Source organism: Dreissena polymorpha, chromosome 8, assembly GCF_020536995.1.
Source record: "Dreissena polymorpha isolate Duluth1 chromosome 8, UMN_Dpol_1.0, whole genome shotgun sequence".
Lineage (NCBI taxonomy): Eukaryota > Metazoa > Mollusca > Bivalvia > Myida > Dreissenidae > Dreissena > Dreissena polymorpha.
In genome coordinates, this window is record NC_068362.1 from 99,348,766 (window position 1) to 99,364,403 (window position 15,638).

Below are 15,638 nucleotides of genomic sequence, written 5' to 3' on the forward strand. Positions count from 1 at the left end.
AGAATCCGGAAACAAGGCTGACGGCAGATGGTTTGATTAGACAGGTGGAGCAGTTGGACACTGTCTTTATGACCATAATTTGGCATACCACTTTAGAGCGGTTCAATGCCACAAGCTTGTGTCTGCAGAAAGTTGACATTGGCTTGCTGAAACTTTACAACTCTTTTATCAGCTTTTTACTAGCTACCCGGGACACGTTGGGCGACATAAAAGATAATGCTAAAGCATTTGTTGCAATTACGAGTTCGTTCAGTTCAGCGTCATCTTAGAAGCGGACCATCACCGACATGAATGAACTGCTGAAGTTAGATCGAAGTCAACTACAAACAACTTTTCCATACGTTACCATCGCTGCACGAATATACTTAACAAATTCAGTTAATAACTGTCAAGGTGACAGGTCCTTTTCAACATTATCACGCGTAAAAAACTATCTGAGGAACACCAGGAAAAGTTGACAGCATAGGGGCTACTGTCTATTGAATCTAAAGTCCTCCGAGAACTAGACTTCACACAGCTGATCAATATATTCATACATGGCAACTGCGTACACATGCGAGTTTCTGATCTTTGTAGTTGCAGTATCATGTATGATTTTCAATAAACAAATATACAGAAGGGGACCAGACGGAAAAGGGCGCCTTAGTATGTGAAGCCTTGGACATAAAAAATAGCTTAATCCGGTCCTGTGTGTGATAAGCACATTATTGGAATAGATTCTGCGAATTTATTACAAATTCATATTGTTTTTATATGACATATTGATTTTAAGTTGTGTTGTTTGCGTTTAAAATGAACTTGTAAATGGCATACAATTATAAGGACCCATTACTTTCACCTGATTACAAAAGACTAGTTAATTAACATGTGACAAACAGGCCCCACATCCTGCAAGTCACTCCCAAGTGGTCTCCATTTTCCCAACCACGATTTGTATTTTAAACAAGAAATATCTTTAAAAAAGATATACGGCGTTGATTGTGGTTGGAGTTTATGGAAGGTAAAGATTTAAATGAATGAGATCAAGGATAGCTAATATCTTTTTCTGTGCAGTTTTTAGCTGCATCAAACGCAGTACGGGATGTTACGCGGAGTTTTCGCGGCTTATTTTACATTATTACATATTGCTGGTCATAAACCTATAGATACAAAAAAGAAAAACAAAGTCAACCGGCCACACGCGAAGTCTCCGTACATATTTTAAATATGTATACGCGCGTTCTTCGAACAAACCTGTTTGAGTGGTTTATCGGGAATTGCTACGTGTATTTGATTCGATTATTAACAGTATCGAGAATCATCGCGCTCATACTTAATACATTAGTCAATATGCTGCAATAATACATTAATAAATATGATGGAATAATTCTTGTTAATTAATTAAAAATAATATTTATCATGGTATTGTTGAAAACACATTAAGAATCTATTATTGACATGCCATAAAATAATATCGCTGGATATCTTCATTTCACATCTTTCTGGTGGTAAAGAAAATTCTGGTTCACCTAGTTCACGCTATAGCGTCTTTATTATATAACTATTATATAACTGACCGCGAACTCCGAACAGCACAGAAGGTCTGACCTGTATATAAACTCTGACATTCAAACACACTAACCGCGAACTGACCCCTTATACCTCGCGGGTTGAAATGCAACACATTAAAGTGAGGCATCGCTTCCACTGCTCTTTATACTTTTACATATAACATGTTGACAGGAATATGGAAGTCAGTACTAAATATGAGAACATGGCCTTTAAAGCGGGTATATACGATATTGTCAAATATTTATTTATTAATATAAAATGTGTAAAAACTTATTATACATATATTTCAATATAAACTAAAATAAAAGTTAAGAAGAACATGTGTCGAAAAATGCTAAATAAGCCAGATATTTAATTCTGAAATCGAAAAAGGCTGTACAGCCGAATTCGCCAGCATGTATATCATGCATGTACGATGTGAATCTAAATTTAGTTTAACGGTTCATTTGAAATTCCTGCAGCGATATCGATTCATACGACACACGAACACTTACTAAAAAGACGAATGCATCGGTTATTGTAGGAAAATAATTACGAATTATCTTCGTCACAATCGGCTCGGGGCGCTAATTTGTATTTGCTGTATTTTATGAAATTCGTCTTAAATGTATCATTTTTCTTGCATATTGTGTGTTATTATAACATATTTGTATCAATATTTTACAATTCAGCACATATAAAAATCGTATATACCCGCTTTAAGTACACAACGTTCTCGCGCTGAAAATCCTCTGAAAATAAAAGATGTACGCACAAACTGTATTGATGTCGAGATTGAGTGTAAAACTGTTCTATCTATAAAGCCTTTTTGTTAGAGATAAAACTGTTTCATGCTGAACACGCAGTAAAACAGTGTTACAAAGACGCGGACATGTTTCCAATGTTCTAGTGGTATTATCAAATCAGCCAATGCAGTCAATGAAGTGTATTCATCTGTACTTGGCCGCGGGAAGTTTTATTTGAATTCTATTGGACGCTAACAAAGGTCAGGCTAAGGTGAAAAGCTGACGTATTCAGCTGACGCCGAAAAAGCGGATACAGACTAAAGAATTTCAAGTGATATTATGGGCATCTAGCAGTTTATAGGTGTCTATCGCAACCGTTGTTTATTTTTGGTGTTTTCACTTCATATACACTTATATTTGTTAATGCAGCATCAACATACTAAAAAATATCCCGTAAAGAGAAAAATAATGCTTTTGAATATCAACCGTACTTTCGTTTGACAGCTGATCATGCATGTACGATGTGAACCTACATTTAGTTTTAGTGCAGATTCGTTCATACGACACACAGACACAATTTTGTTTTACGGATCATTTCGGCTTAGAGGACTGGGTGAGACACGTAAGAATATCGAATATAAAATATATTTTTATAAACAACTGGTAGCAAGATGAGTTGCAGATAATTGGTCAGTAACCTCATTTTAACTAACTCTTTTCATCTGTTAATTCGTTTCAGCTCAATTCAACAGTGAAAAATGCCCATAATATCACTTTATGTGCTTAGGAAAGAGTCGTTTATTTAAAAATGACGAACTTTTGTGCTGACAAAAATAAATTGTTTCGCAGTATGATTAAATAAACATATTATGATCAACGCACGGGTAACACAGAGTGCTCACTCTGGCCTTCAGAAAATAATAGCCATATTTTTTTTCTTAAAAACAGATCGGGCTTTTCCACAACAGTTTGATTAACATGGTAACTTTATGCAAGCGCTCAAACAAGTCCATTAGTAAAACAATTTAGCATTTACACTAAAACACTAGGTATAGCTGTAAAAAGATTCATAACTGCAAGTAATATACAAAACTAACAAGGGAGTCAATAAGTATCATTGACTAAGAGTTAATTTTCTTTGATTTAAGACATAATAGCAGGTTTTGGCACTCAACATTGCTATGTCTGCATTAGATAATATAAATCCAACTTTATTAACATCAGATAAATTATAAAAAATCATTATTAATTCTAGTTGCAGATTGCACAAGCTCTACTCTTAATGAGTTATAAAGAGGACAGTGTAATAGTACATGAATCTCATCCTCAACAATATTCCTACAGTGGAAACAGAGTCTTTATACTTATTGGTGCTGTTCCACTTCTAAATTTTGCAAGGCCACCTCTATAAGACCTATTATAAGAAATTCTAACATACTGTTCTGTTTCAAAATAAGTTTTTAAAGTTTTGTATGTGCGGAGTTTATTACCACCAGTGCCAGTTCGAGAAGAATCTCGATTTACATCACTTTTCCAGTTTTCAACAAGGTCATCATGCATTTTTGGCAGCATATTTCTAAGTACAAATTCTTTTGCATAAGGTGTATCAATGTTAAAAAATCTGTCTATGTTATACTGTCTGAACTTCTGACAAATCTTTAAATTCCAATTTTTGCATCTAGTGTTTGACAATCTATTAGCCAATTTGAAAATTTTAATATGAAATATAATAATATTTAATATTAATATTTAATTTGAAATATATTCAAAGGCGCAATACAATGAAGAAACATGTATAGATGATAATGCCTTCAGTTTTAATGTGTATTTTATTGAGTTGCAACGAGGCCATTGTTTTATGATATTAAAATAAAGTACTGTTTATTTTGCACGTTCATTCTCTGATTATACGCTGACACGCATATATACAATTTCATGCATCTCTTGGTTTGTATAACGTCGGAGCATATAGCCATATGAGATCATTTATTCGGCGTGATCGCAGATGCAAGATGCAGCACGTGATAATATATCTTGACACAGATGATGTTTATGCTAAAATGTCTGAGGCCTTCCGTATAATAGTGTGAGTTCGTGATAACCGGACCGATTGCATGGCAGGTGGATGATTGTTTTTCTACGTATATTTTTCGTGTAACACTTCTGATTTATGCTGAAGGTGAAAACATTTTAAAACAAGAACAAGTTGTCTGAAACAAACGCGATTGTATTGCTAACGCCACATACGACCAACGCACCATAATTCTGCAAATACATACAGATCACGAGTTTAATAAATTCAATGCAAAATGATCACGAATCTAAGATTCTAATTATAACATGACCAACACATTTTCTTTTTATTGTATGCTCTATTCACCGTTAATTCACATTTTAAAAGAGTTTAACTGAAGAATTGTAAAAGAGTTAAATGAAGAAATTGCTGGAATAATGACGTCATTTCGTCAAAACAATGACGTCTTTTCACAGTTATATATTCAGTGTTATAACACCCGTGTAATAAACAAAATTGAGCATTACGTTATTGGTCCGTGTATATACCGTCTTTTCCTTTTTCGTTTTACATTCGAAACAACGAAACACGAAAATCAACGCATATAAATTCATATTCCGATTTTCTAATAACCGAAACTTAAACAAAATACGAAAACAAAATTAACTTCTTTATATCGTTTTTCGTTGTACTTATTATAAACCAAAACACAAAATTGATTCCCTTGTTCATATTTCGTTTCAAATCATATAAGAAAAATAAATGTTTGAAAGTTGGAACGGATTGTTTGATCCCGTTTACCGTTCTTAGTTTGAAAGAACGGTATACGAAAAACGAGTGGCGTTTGCGGGATGTGCTGCTGTCTTGGGGAGGTAACTCATTAGTGGCTTTTTGCGCGTATTTTTCTCCCTTACATAAGACTTAATCACTTATTTCCATCAGCATGGCTTCCTACGTGCTTTTTTTCGTGGAGGTAAAGACACGCCCGTAAGGGACAGAGACGTGGATATTTTCAGTTGTTTTTCCAGGTATTGTTATTTTCCAATTTGAAATGATCATAATCTTGACATTGAAAGGTTTTCCAACGTATCGGTATTTCATGCCGATCAAGCCGATTAGATAGGGCTATAATTAGCCTCTTATGACACTTCTTGTTCTTTGCCCCTATGCTATGTAAATTCAGTACTTATTTTACAACAAAAAAACTCGTTTTAATCCTATTATCATGGGGGGGGGTCCTTACCTTTTAAGAGCTGCAATACCCCGTCCCCTGAGTCCCGTATTCCTATTTTTTTTACCCGTTAGACCCGCATGACATTCTAAAGACACAATAATCGGCGGCGGCTGCTAAAATGTCCCTATGTTTCACTTTTAACGTCACCTTACATAATAGAATGTCGAAGTTGTATTAGTACAGCCACTATTGAAAGAAAGAACAGGACGAAAGGAGAATACATATATAAAAAATGTTTTAATCTTATGGAACGGTAAAGTGCAAGGTGTCTAATAAATAATTTCCAATTCGTTCGATTAATAACAAATACATGTTGCATTTAACAACTGCAATGTGATATGTCTAGTGATTTTTGCTCTAAAACAAGAGTTATAACCAAACACCTTATATGAAACCGCTTTGCGCTTGAAGAAAATGAAATTAACTTAAATATAATTTATAAATGTACCAATTTAATAACTAATTTAACAACATATTTAATGTTCCTGAAAGAGCGCCCAAGATTAAGTTATTGCTAACAAGATATGTACATTCCAATGATATTATAACGCCGCTTAATCTTTTTTCCTTAAACGTAACGTTTCTTTAAGAAGGCGAATAGCATGCGTCACGCCTATAGAATCTACTTGCACTCGTTGAAATGTTCCGTTTATGACCTAGGTTGTCTCCTAAAATGAAACTCGAATGCCATTATAGGAAAGTGTTTACATTTGTAACAATACGTGCATGATTTGCTGAGTCAATGATATATATGAGGAGCGCGCCATCAAGCGTTTGCTTGCATGATCTGTTAATTATAGGTTATTAGACGTTTCACTGTACAATACGGATATATATTTGGACGAGCACACAGTTTGAAGTCATATTGGACGAGCCGTTAGGCGAGTCCAATATGACTTCAAACTGTGTGCGAGTCCAAATATATCACGTATTGTACAGTTTAAACGTCTAATAAACTTTTTTATTCTATATCCTCATTACCAAACCAGCTTTCCGTATTTTTATTGTCATTCATTGATTACGCACTTTATGACGTATCTCGTTGACGTCATTTCTCTGACGAAACATACTAGTAGATCTATAAGCAAGACTCTGCATTTTATGGAAAACAATATGGAGGTGGTAGTGTTTAAAGCGGGTATATACGATTTTGTCAAATATTTATGAATTTATATAAACTGTGTAAAAAACTTATTATATATATAGTTCAATATAAATTAAAATAAAAGTTAAGAAGAACATGTGTCGAAAAATGCGAAATAAGCCAGATATTTAATTCTGAAATTGAAAACGGCTGTACAGCCGAATTCGCCAGCATGTATACCATACATGTACGATGTGCATCTAAACTTAGTTTAACGGTTTATTTGAATTCCTGCAACGATAACTATTCATACGACACACGAACACTATCTCCGATCCTAACACAAAGACGAATGCTTCGGTTATTGTAGGAAAATATGTACGTCACTATCGGCTCGGGGCGCTAATTTGTCTTTGCTCCATTTTATGAAATTCGGCTTTAGTGTATAATTTTTCTTGCCTATTTTGTGTTATTGTAACATATTTTATCAATATATTACAATTAAACACATATAAAAAATCGTATATACCCGCTTTAATAAATCTAGTAGCAAATTATACCATTTTGATAGCATTGAACGAATCCAAAAGGCAAAACGTATTTCGGATTGTGTGTTTGTCATGCATAATTGTTAAAGCGGGTATATACGATTTTGTCAAATATTTATGAATTTATATAAACTGTGTAAAAAACTTATTATATATATAGTTCAATATAAATTAAAATAAAAGTTAAGAAGTACATGTGTCGAAAAATGCGAAATAAGCCAGATATTTAATTCTGAAATTGAAAACGGCTGTACAGCCGAATTCGCCAGCATGTATACCATACATGTACGATGTGCATCTAAACTTAGTTTAACGGTTTATTTGAATTCCTGCAACGATAACTATTCATACGACACACGAACACTATCTCCGATCCTAACACAAAGACGAATGCTTCAGTTATTGTAGGAAAATATGTACGTCACTATCGGCTCGGGGCGCTAATTTGTCTTTGCTCCATTTTATGAAATTCGGCTTTAATGTATAATTTTTCTTGCCTATTTTGTGTTATTGTAACATATTTTATCAATATATTACAATTAAACACATATAAAAAATCGTATACACCCGCTTTAACTTCTATAGGAATAAAACAACTTGCTCCGACAGGATTACGAATTCGTAAATTGTGTTCTGGCCTTTGAGTCAGAATGGTGAGCATGTGTACAAACGCTATCAACAAATACTGTGGTTTAAAATGCATTTCGATAAATGGATGGAAGAACAGAAAATGGAAAATGGAAATGCATATCATTGTAACTTAGTTGTTATTAGGCTAACATTGGATTAAAGTTGTCATTTTGTTTTGCTGTTGCATATTTGTTTTCAATTTCTAGCAATAACAATATCACTTGCTTTTGCATTTTTTTTCGGTGTAAGCTGTATTAAGCCAGCTTTTCACCCTGACTTGACCTTTGTAAGTCTCCAATAATACTCAAATAAAATTTCCCGCGGCTAGGTACGAATGAATACACTTCATTTATTCCATTGGCTGATTTGAGTATAACACCAGAACATTGGAAACATATCCGCGTCTTTGTAACACTGTTTTACTGCATGAAACAATTTTATCTCTAATGAAAAGGCTCAATAGATAGAACAGTTTTACAATCAATTTTCGACATAAATACAGTTTGTGCGTTCACCTTTTATTTTCAGAGAATTACCAGCGCAAAAGTGTTTATACTAAAGGCTATTCATATTTAGTACTTACTTGCATTGCATTTCAACCCGCGAGGTTTCGGGTCAATTCGCGGCCATTTGTGAAAGTCAGAGTTTATATACAGTTCATCACCGGAGTTCGCAGAAGGGGTTGCGATCATTCAACACCGGTCTTACTGACAATACCGTAGTGACTGTAATGCATTGCATTCTAATCCGCAAGGTATCAAGGTCAGTTTGCGGTCAGTTGCAGAAATCTTTATATAAACGCCGTCTCGTAAACTTTGTGCACTTGAAGTCTGTTTTGATCAGAAAGATACTAAATAAAGATATTCGGCGATATTATTGTGGTATGTCAATCATCGATTTTTAATATGGTTTCAACATTTGCATGATAAGGACCAATTTTGATAAAATTAATTAGAAATTTTTTATCCATTTAGACCAGTTTATTAAGCATGAGCACAATAATTCACTATACTATAATTATGTAATTAAATAAGATTCGAGTATTGCCGGCTGACCTATATGCACTCGTTTATTTTCACTTTTCTTGTGTTTTTCTATTCTGTAAATATAGATATCTGAGTAATAATATCACATAAAGCAAAATAAGACACGAAATCTGGCGCAACACCCCGTAATTGATTTGCTTATGATGTAGCTAAGAACTGCGCAGAAAAAAGGCATCCGCTACTTTTTATCTCATAGAGATAACTTTTGATCGTTCATAAACATCGACCACAATCAACGCCGTATATCTTTTTTAAAGATATTTCTTGTTATTTCTAACAATAAAAAATAATTAAATATCACATTCTCGATTAGTTTTTTTTATTTCCTCTCATATTTTCAATAGGAAAGTATTAAAAAGAGACATACAAGCAAAATATCGCCTGTGTAAATCGATTAAAGTACATTCGGATACTTTTTCTCGGTAACGGCTTTTATCGTAATAAAACAATTGCTTAGTGCACTTGTACTCAACTGCCCAATATGGAAAAAATACAGGGGACCGTTTCAATAAGCTCTCGTAAGTATGTTACGACTCGTAAAGCAGTTGCGATTATCGCAACTTGCCATTTTGCGTTTCAATAAACTTTCGCACCTTACGATATCGTAGAATTCTCTCGTAAGTCTACGAGACGTAAGAAGCAGTCGTAGTTACGTCGAAAACAAAATGGACGCCGCGTATGTTGTGCATATAGACGCCGAATAAGAAGCTTTTGGCTCCGTCTTTTTATCGACGACAATACAGAGGAAGTAAACATGTTGTTTTTTATCCCTTGATTACTTTCTGCAAAATATTTAACGTTGGAATCAATATGTCAGTTACTGCCCTTTGTTTATATTCGATAAGGATAAATAAATCAAAATAAATTGCAATTTATCATACGTGTTTATTATGTGTGTGATTCAATTATATTGTTCAACAGCAGTTGAAGTATATGCGCTTCCCGCCGCTCAAATTATTGTGCAATGATTAATTTTGCTGTAAGCTTTTATCTCCATTGCAATTTGCATGTGATTTCGGAAGTTTTTTTGTTCGGATAGGTACTCGATGGAGCCTTGTTTTTTATTGGTAAATGTTTGTTATCAACGCTATACAACTCGTTACAATCTATTCCTTTTCTTGTATTATGTTTATTTTATATTCTGTCAGAACGATACATGCTTTGCTAAATTATGTTGGATTGTAAAATGTGCCCAGTTAGGCAACTGTTAGCCTACATGTGTATCAAACCTTCAACCACAAAACACCAAAGTGATGATCATCATGAAATAACAAATCAATTACTGAGTTATCAAAATATCTTGTTGTTCTTGAACACACATACACAACAGTAACATATTATAGTATTTTCATTACATTAGAAGACTAGTATTATTCACTTTTTCATATTGTACTACACCAACAGGTACTCATCACTGACATCAGTTAAAGATTTTTGGCCGAAGGAAACATCTATTCCAAGCTGGCAGATCTTCATGGAATCAGCAGATCATCTTTCGTTAATTGACATGCCTTCACGAGTTCAATCAGCAAACATATGATCGGTAAATGTCTTTATTTCTATAATCAATTACTCAATCATGATTTTAAACTGTTGTAGAAAAAATGTTATTTATTTAAATACATATAGGATCTGGCACGAGGTGTCATATCATACCATATTTCATTAAACGAGTTAAGGAATTTTGTATGTAAACGAGCCTTTGGCAATTTCCTGGACGAGTTTAATAAAATATGGTACATGTATGATATGACAATCCCAAATGATGTTTACATTTCGTGGCATCATTTAACGTTGCAACGTCATTTCGGTGAAATAACAAAATGCGATTGGTCAATAAACGAAAACTAAGCCAATGAAAACGCTTAAAAAGTATATTACACATGTGTAACAGGGTATAGCATGTGATAAAATCTCATATAGATTTTGGGTCAAATTATTAAAGTTAAAATTATTTTTCATTTTACAGGGATGGTACAATCATAATTTATTTACTTTTCATCTTTTTTTATTCCTCATTTGTTTTTTTTTATTTGATACATAAACTATATGTGAATAAAAAATCAATAGATGATGAAAACTTGAGCACAGTAAATAAATGAAAATTTGAACACAGTTAATCAAATCATGTATATAAATGCTTAATCATGTACTGTTAATTTTAAACACATGATACATTCCATAGGTTTCCAGTCCGTGTACAACAACAAACTTGCATGAAGGTTGGATTCTGCCACAAGGCCCGGGAGCAGTGAATGGGACTCTCATACCCATAATACTGAATACGTTATATTACACACATGCAGTTGAACACAGCAGGAGCTCTTAAAGAAAAAAATGTGTATTTTTTTTATTCGAACTTAAATGTAAAATTTATATTTAATTTTAGCTCGACTATACCTTAAATGAAAAGCTGTGTATAAAATTATGGTAAACATGCAACATCCTTATATCACTGTTTCTATTACATATTTTCATTAAAAGCACTTATGTATTCAGGGTCATTATGTCATTGTGAGGTCACTGACCAAGTTGCTTATCTCTGACCTGCATTTAGCTTAATAATGCCCTTTTGTACTTAAAATGTTCCACTTAAATTGTGTGTACAGCTACTCCATATCCCTATATTTTCCACAGATAATCCTTCACATATGTCGTCAGATTTTTTTTTAAATCATATAAATAATATTTCTTTGGGTCATTGTTATAACCACTACAAATATTTACTGTTGTTGCGAATAAAGTTGTTAAAACTGTTTAAACTCAATGTTGTGTTAGTGAATCTTTAAGAGAAGAAGCTTCTTGAATAATGTCACTTTAGCTTCTTACTTCACAATCTTTTTGTTCAACATGTAATTAAATACACTTTAAATTGTAAAGTGGATTGCAATACAGAGAACGCAGAAGAAGCGCTTACATTTGTACTTAAAAAGAATGATGTTTGAAGTTGTCAGCATTTTCATGGTGAACATTTTGATTGTATGGCCCCAATGGAAAAAATACTTTGTTACATTTTAGCAAACACCTAATAATGCTTTTAAGAATGAGTTATTTTGTTTCTAAAGTAAAAATATGTCCTAACCTAGAAAAGATACACTTTAAACATTTTATAAGTTAAAAAGATGTACTTAAAACTCCACTGTCTAAGAAAAAGTGGATTATTTATAATAAAAAAAAAAGAAAAATACACTTCCGAATTTAAAGAACATGAAAAAAAGGCTTCATCTGTTTCTAATTAATTAATGCAATAAAGTGTACTCTTTAGAAAATGCAGACGATTCGCTTAAACAAGTGCAGATAAAATGCAAGTTTTTAAGTGCATTTTGGTAAAAAGCACATTTCATTTTCAGAAGGGTTACTGCTGATGCAGATATTAGAAACAATGATATGACACAATTTGAGATTCCAGTATTTCTTCATTATTCTAGGAACACACTGTTATGTGAAGTTGGAATAAGACATCAATTTGGGAATAAACAGTGTTTTTTCAACACTGCAGTACATGCAGTTTTACCTGTTATTAATTTGTACAAAATATAAGTAAAATAGACACTATTGCATATATAATTGTATCATTTTAATTGATTTCACTGGGTGTTTAATTTGATTTTTTCTTAAATCCTAAAAAAATGAAACCCTGTGGATGTGTGCCTTCACACAGTTTAAAAATACAATGAAAATAATAAAAATACCATCACTGTTAAACATTAGAAAAGTACAAATAATACAAAAGTATACACAGTATTTAACAAAAATACATTCAGAGCATGAAATGAATTTGAATATGCAAGTATCTATTTTACTTATAATTTTGTCAAATAAATAAACACAATAGGAAAAAAAGATCATTATAATTGTTGAAAATATGATAATGTTATATTCCAACTTCACATAGTGTCACTGTGTGTATTTAACATTACAGTTTTATATTGAACTGGATGGGTAGCTATATTTTGAAATAATAGCAATACAAAATGCATTTTGTCAACCATAAGTAAACCATTTTAGGACTACTGTTCATAAATAGGCATTGGTACATGTATGTATATGAAAATGTAATTAATGCAAATTTAATACACTTGTGTATACTTTTTTCAGTTTTGTTTATTCCAAAAAGTTAATTAAATTATTTGAAAATATACTTAAAACACAATTAAAATGCACTTATGGTTACCTACTTATTTTCTGATGAAGTGCATTTTTCACAAGGAGAAATAATTTTTTTTAATACACAAAAATGAATGTATGCAGGAAACATGCAGGAAAAACAAGAAATGTGTTTGTCGGAAACACTATGTACCCTTCTGCGCCACTTTGATTTTGTATGCTCCCCCAAAAAATTTTGGGGGAGCATATAGTCACCGCTTCGTCTGTCAATTTTTGTCCGGGCTATTTCTCAGCAACTAATGACCGGAATTCAATGAAACTTTATGGGAAGCTTCACTACCAAGAGGAGATGTGCATATTATCAGCGGGTTCTGATCGGATGATTTTTTTACAGAGTTATGGCCCTTTGAAATTTTACATTAACTGTACATATAGTGCAATTCTTGTCCGGGCTATTTCTCAGCAACTAAAGACCGGAATTCAATGAAACTTTATTGGAAGCTTCACTAACAAAAGGAGATGTGCATATTATCAGCGGGTTCTGGTCGGATAATTTTTCACAGAGTTATGGCCCTTTGAAATTTTATATATAAATATTCTTGTCCCCCCAACTACTGTGCCCTCAAGATGTTTCCTTTTATCTGAATATATAGTGTAATATTGTGACCAAAAAAACCTTTGGGGAGCATCACCCGTCTCCGACGGTTTCTTGTTTTTACCTTTGACCTTGAAGGATGACCTTGACCTTTCACCACTCAAAATGTGCAGCTCCGTGAGATACACATGCATGCCGAATATGAAGTTGCTATCTTCAATATTGCAAAAGTTTTGGCAAAATGTTTAAGTTGGAGCAAACAAAGCAACAGACAGACAAACCAACAGATAGACAGGGCAAAAACAATATGCCCCCACTATAGTGGTGGGGGACATACAAATTATGTTAAAAGTATATTATTTTTCTGCATGTCAAGTTTATTTACATGATCATTTAACACAGACAAATGTGGTGCAAATACCCTACATTTCATTTGTCAAGACCTTTTTGTGTTGGAGTTTAAAAGGCAACATAGTGACTGTAATTTAGGAACAGTTACTGAGGCTTGATTGGTAATTTACGGCTCGGGTACTACTTACATGTACCGCTGGTATTCTTAAAGCGGGTATATACGATTTTTTATATGTGTTTAATTGTAATATATTGATAAAATATGTTACAATAACACAAAATAGGCAAGAAAAATTATACACTAAAGCCGAATTTCATAAAATGGAGCAAAGACAAATTAGCGCCCCGAGCCGATAGTGACGTACATATTTTCCTACAATAACCGAAGCATTCGTCTTTGTGTTAGGATCGGAGATAGTGTTCGTGTGTCGTATGAATAGTTATCGTTGCAGGAATTCAAATAAACCGTTAAACTAAGTTTAGATGCACATCGTACATGTATGGTATACATGCTGGCGAATTCGGCTGTACAGCCGTTTTCAATTTCAGAATTAAATATCTGGCTTATTTCGCATTTTTCGACACATGTTCTTCTTAACTTTTATTTTAATTTATATTGAACTATATATATAATAAGTTTTTTACACAGTTTATATAAATTCATAAATATTTGACAAAATCGTATATACCCGCTTTAAGTATACTTACATGTACCCCGGGTACGGTAAATATACTAAAACATACCCAGGAATTTTAACCCTAAATTGGTTGTTGTATGCTATTTTTTTTAAATTAATTATGTTCACATTCATGTCAAATTTTCTGTACTTAAGAGTACCCAAGGTACATGTAAGAAGTACCCAAGCCGACAATGACCAATCAAGCGTTACTGAGAGAGTTGGATGTGCATTGAGATAAACCATGTTAAATGAAGCAAAAAAATGAGTAACACATATTGTAACTGTTTTAATATGTAACTACATGTATTACAGAATCATCAATCATTATATGCACTTTTGAATAAATTAAAGCTTGTCAGATTTTTTTTAAAGGGGCCTTTTCACAGATTTTGGCATTTTTCAACTTATTAATTCAATGCTTTATATCGATAAATGTAAACATTGGATCGTAAAAGCTCCAGTAAAAAATCAAGAATAAAATTAAAAAAAAGGAAAAAAACACTGCCCGGACCAGGTTTTGATCTAGCGACCCCTGGAGTCCTGCCAGAGTCCTGAAGTAAAAACGCTCTAGCCTACTGAGCTATTCCGCCGAGTACACATCTTTGACGTATTTTATACCTTATATAAGCAATATTCGTAGTTTCACAAAATTTAACGACAAAAACAGAACTCTCCAAATTATTCAATCGTTTCGCGTTGCAACGCTTTATAATTTTTAGGTTTTAAAATCGTCAAAAGATGCATATAATGGCTATATTAGACCATGGTAAATGTTCAGTATTACTGCTTCCTCACAAATATAACTAAAACGAAAATTTGCGAATCTGAAACAACTTTTTTCAATTTTGTCAATTTACCAAAGCGTGAAAAGATCCCTTTAAGGTCACAGTGACCTTAGACCTTGTTACCCAAAAATGGGTGTGGCATGTAGAACTCATCAAGGTGCATCTACATATGAAGTTAAAACGTTGCAGGTGGAAGCACTTTGATTTTAGAGCAAAATGTCAAAGTTTTAGCACGATGCGGAAGGCAGACGGCGGGCGACGAGCTGACTATGACAATACCTCGGGTAA

General features: G+C 33.2%; 1 long non-coding RNA gene across 3 annotated transcripts; it reads left to right on the forward strand.

Moving 5' to 3' along the window:
• The first annotated feature begins 9,319 nt into the window (after positions 1–9,319).
• On the forward strand, positions 9,320–11,594 carry LOC127842576 (uncharacterized). 3 transcript variants are annotated; one of them, XR_008031711.1, is made up of 3 exons: positions 9,320–9,350; positions 10,237–10,375; positions 11,018–11,594. It is a non-coding gene; the product is annotated as an uncharacterized LOC127842576 (long non-coding RNA). The 3 variants fall into 3 exon arrangements; XR_008031709.1 differs by lacking the exon at positions 9,320–9,350 and adding an exon at positions 9,711–9,811; XR_008031710.1 differs by lacking the exon at positions 9,320–9,350 and adding an exon at positions 9,756–9,899.
• The last annotated feature ends 4,044 nt before the right edge of the window (positions 11,595–15,638 follow it).